At 34.6% G+C, this 4,637-nt stretch overlaps 1 long non-coding RNA gene across 1 annotated transcript; it reads left to right on the top strand.

Moving 5' to 3' along the window:
* Window positions 1-1,372: 1,372 nt before the first annotated feature.
* LOC122196703 (uncharacterized) lies at window positions 1,373-2,137 on the top strand. The gene is made up of 3 exons (XR_006188734.2): window positions 1,373-1,632; window positions 1,721-1,798; window positions 1,870-2,137. It is a non-coding gene; the product is annotated as an uncharacterized LOC122196703 (long non-coding RNA).
* Window positions 2,138-4,637: the final 2,500 nt, after the last annotated feature.

Genomic DNA, 4,637 nt, shown 5'->3' with positions numbered 1-4,637 from the left:
AATCGTTATCACTGAATGTCTCCACCAGTGTTGGTGGTTCTAATCGAGCCCCAATACTGGTTGCGAATGAGTATCATCACTTGTCTCAAAGGATGGAAAGATATCTCACATGACTTGGTACAGATGTCTGGAGATCCGTAGAAGAAGGACCCTATGTCCCAGTCCTTACACCAGTCCAAACTGATGGAGCCACATCAAGGCTAGGAGGAGGTCAACCAGCTTTGAACCGTCCCACCAAAGATGATCTAGACAAGATGGAAAATGATGCTATTGCCTTTTATGAAATATCTTGTGGAGTTTCTCCTGAAAACTTCGACATCATCATAAACTGCAAATCAGCAATGGAGTTTTGAGATGTTCTCAAAAACTTGTACGAAGGTTCAGAGCAGGCTCAAGACAAGAAGCTCACTACAGCACTTAATGAATTCAACAACTTCAAAGCCCACTCCTGTGAAAGGTTGGAAGACTCATTTAAGAGATTCAACTTGATTGTCACAAAATTGTCCAATGCGGGTACCATCCGCAGCAATCATGAAACAAATCTATAGTTCCTTAATGGCTTGGGAAGACACTGGACAACAGCCAAAATGATTGTACAAGGTGACAGGAAGATTCACTCGTTATCTCTCTATAAGCTCTATTGAGAGTTGGAAGCTCAAGAGTCCACTGTACTCAAGGACTGCTTAGACTTCGGAGGTCCACTTGCACTAGTAGTATAATCTATGCAATGACACTAAAATTCTTATGAATTCACCAGCTTAAATGCTGATCTACGCTTTCAAAATAACTTGTATTCTCAGGTCACCAGTAGATAGCTACGATTACTAGGTTTTGAGAAGATGGAGCAGTCAAGACTCGTCTTTCATTTTGATTACTTATCATGCCTTATTCTATAAAACAACACTCATGTATTAAAATTTTACTATTAATGCAATGGATGATCTTGTTGCTTGTTTACTACTTTGCACTGTTGTGACACTTTACATGACGTCCTCCGCCCCAGAACATTTCCACCATTCTTGGTTTTGGGGTTTGACACAATATTAGTACTACGTTGTTTATTTGTCTTAATTTTAAGGTAAAAATATATTTTTAAAAACTTTTTGAAACATATAGAATTGGTATCACGTTGCAGCTCAGTTGGTTTGGCTTCGATGATATGTTTTAGGGTTGCAGCTCGGTTGGTTTGACTTATGATTTTTGTTTCTGTAGGGGTCAATCAATCAGTCTTATGGAGATGTTACCTTACCTGTGATTGACCCGTCACATAGAAGAAACACTTTATTTTCTCTTAAAAAACAGAATGCATTAGCTTCCTTTATAGATTCGCAGTGTGATAAATAGTTTGTTAGTTTTTGTATGTATTCACACATTTTATCAATCTAACAATATAAGTATAAATATAAATGTGTAATATGATAATTTTTTAGTGAGTCAAGGATTACAATATGAAATCTGTGATTTCGTGATGAACATCAATATGTTGCCCTGGATTTGTGGCCACTAATAGCTTCCCTGATATTCGACCAAATCTTATTTATTTAACCATTGTTTTTTGTTAAAACTAGGATGGCTTCTTTGATTATCTTTAGAAATTTATTGTTCCAGTGAAAAGAAAACATAGTTAGAAAGGTTAGAAAAAACATACATGCCATCATAGATCATTTTCCAAAAAGACAAATTTAACATTGTGATTTGTATTGATTTTGTATTTCTGTAGAATTTTCTTTCAAGTCAAGGAAAGATGAATCCCACTTGTAGGCTATAGATTTCGGTCTATCTGACTTCATAAGAGCAGGTTAGTTTAATATCCCATTTTTTTCAGTACAAAAATAACTTACAATGTACTTTTTGTGTTTTTCTGTGAAGGAAATTTAGTTTGAAGTACAATCTAAATCTACTAAGGGCAAAAAAGTAAAATCTACAGAGTGATCCACTACAGTTGGAGGATATTGATATAACTTAATCTATCATAGGTTGGAGAGAGTTAGAACACCATTTTTCCTACTAAAGTAGGATGGCGTTGACACCCTTAGGAAGTTCCATCTTCTCATGTTGGAAGAAAAAATCAGGAAAGAGAGGACAAAGTTAGGGATAGTAGAACTATCTAATAGTAGGTTTTGCACTAATGTCAATAATCTGTGAGTTTTGTCTATCTTCACACTTTACTGAATTTTTCCCACGGTCGAATTATGTTGATCAACACATCGGTTGAAACGAACATATAACACTTCAAGATACTATTGTGTGGTGTTGTTTACTCGATTCCTTATGTTGTTTGTTCAAAACATAGATAGTGTACACTTGATGTACTTATCTCTCTAAGTAGATGTCTATACTAGAGCAAATGGTTGGATTTTTTGATTACACCGTCTTGCAACAACTTGAATTGCTAAAAACCTAAAAACACAACAAACCTTTTGGAAATGGTTTAATCGAAATCTGACCCCCGCAACGCGGGGGTCCCTTTTCTAGTTATTAATTAAGGGATTCAAATACATTGTTTCAGCTTAATAATAAATGCTCTCAAGACAATTTCATAGATAGACCCTAACTAAAATTTCTTAGACTCCACTTCTACACTACCATCACAACATCATTTCCATTTACATAGCCAACCAATAAACCTAGTCCACTAGGAGCACCTTGTTTTTCCTAATTTCCTTCGTGGACAATACTCCACTTCGTGCACCTTTTTATTATTGAAAAATGAAAGTTAGATCCATGAAGTTGGATAGATTGATGTTCCGATTGTTAGACGCAAAAATGCATTTGACATAATCATATCCCCATCCTATATTTTCATGTGTTTTACAGTCTAAAGATCATACAAATGAAGTCAATTCATATGTAAGGGAACATGAGAATGTTACCACATAATAAAATCAATAATATGGATGAGAGTTGAACTTAAATCGAGAGAGCAAGAGCTATTGAATCCCAATCCAAAAGTAGTTTGTAGTACAACACTACTAAATAAGTAAATCAATCAAAATATTCATCAATTTATATAATAATTGATATGACCTGATGTCCAGAAAAAGGTCATCATTCACCAAAGAGGAGTTTCATTTCTAGTACTTCACATCACCTTCAGAAAGAAGAAACTTTAAATAGAGATTATGGAGTGTAATATAGATTAAGAACATACCACAAAATGGATGGAAGGATTTGAAATAAATGGTGATGCATGCTGATGGCGATCATAACAGAGAAAGGGGACAATTATTTACAGAGAAAATTATACTTGTGCTTTTTGTAGGTCTCTTGGACATGGACATACAACATGGTTATAATTTTTTTCTTGAACAGGTAGTATCCATGCACCAGAACTTGCAACCTATGTGAAATCATTAAATGAACAAACAAAAACCAATTAGAAAGAATAAATACCAAATGAAAAAAAAGTTAGAACCACGAACCTTTGTCATTGTGAACATGATAAGTTAAATTTTCCTTTGGTAATATAAAAATCACAATAAAAATAGTTAATTTGATTGAAAGGAAAAATTCGGAACACGATGCCTAGTCCTTTATAAAGATTTCGATAAATTCTGTAACATCCCAAAATTTGAGGCCAAAAATTTATTTTTAAATTAAGGAAGTCATAAAATATGTTACCAAAACATTTTCAATATTACATCAGATTTAAACCACAATGTTGTGTCTCAAAATAATAACATCATAAGTGATGGAAATCAGAGTACAATCCCAGAAGCTCATTGCGGAAATCATGTGTGAATGTGTGATGCGCTGCTACACCGCTGGCTCCTTCCCCTTAGACGAAGAGGTACCTGAACCAAACCTAAAACCGTAAGCACAAAGCTTAGTGAGTTCCCCCATCATACCACATACCATATAATATCGTCGGTATCTTTCAACCGATAACTATCATCGGTATCTTTCAACCTGTATCTATCATCGGTATCTTTCAACCGGTAACTGTCATCAGTATCTTTCGGTCGGTATCTGTCATCGTTATATTTCAACCGGTAATTGGGGACTATTTCACCCCCTACCATTATCATACAATAACAAGGTATTGTTGAATCAAAAAGTGACCCTCTTGAACTTTTGCTACCGCAGCGCCCAAGCCACCGTAGTCAAGCAACCTATTCATCAATTGCTATCCGAAGTCTTCAGCACCGTAGTCTATATCTTTACTTAGTTTTTTTTGTATGTTTTGTAATACACTCTAATATCCAGTATGCCTTACATGGCTACTATTAGAGTTTTAAACTTCTCTATGAATAAAGATCATTTCTAATGTATTCAGTGTGTGTGAATCTCTTATAAAATTCTAATATACATCTTTAAATTCTGATTCTATCTTACTTATAAAAGCTTCTTACTCTCATCATCTCTCTTCGAAGAGCAAGTCTCTTGTGACTTAATCACTAAGCTAGATCTCACTTACTAACTCGGTTTGAATGCATTCCTTGTTATGAATCTGCTTTTGTGTATACTTGATATAACAATTGTTGTCATTTACATTTCTTTACTTTTCCACATCTAACTCACTAACTTCTAACTCTTAATATTATTGTTGAGCTAACAGATCCTTCAAGATTAACTATTCCGCTATATACTTGTTCTAACCTTTTTGTTCAAGTGTGTCTCAAAGTTTTTCTCTCAAC

This window comes from Lactuca sativa, chromosome 2, assembly GCF_002870075.4.
Source record: "Lactuca sativa cultivar Salinas chromosome 2, Lsat_Salinas_v11, whole genome shotgun sequence".
NCBI lineage: Eukaryota > Viridiplantae > Streptophyta > Magnoliopsida > Asterales > Asteraceae > Lactuca > Lactuca sativa.
The sequence above is the reverse complement of the archived record's forward strand: the minus strand, read 5'-3'. Positions and strand labels throughout refer to the sequence as shown.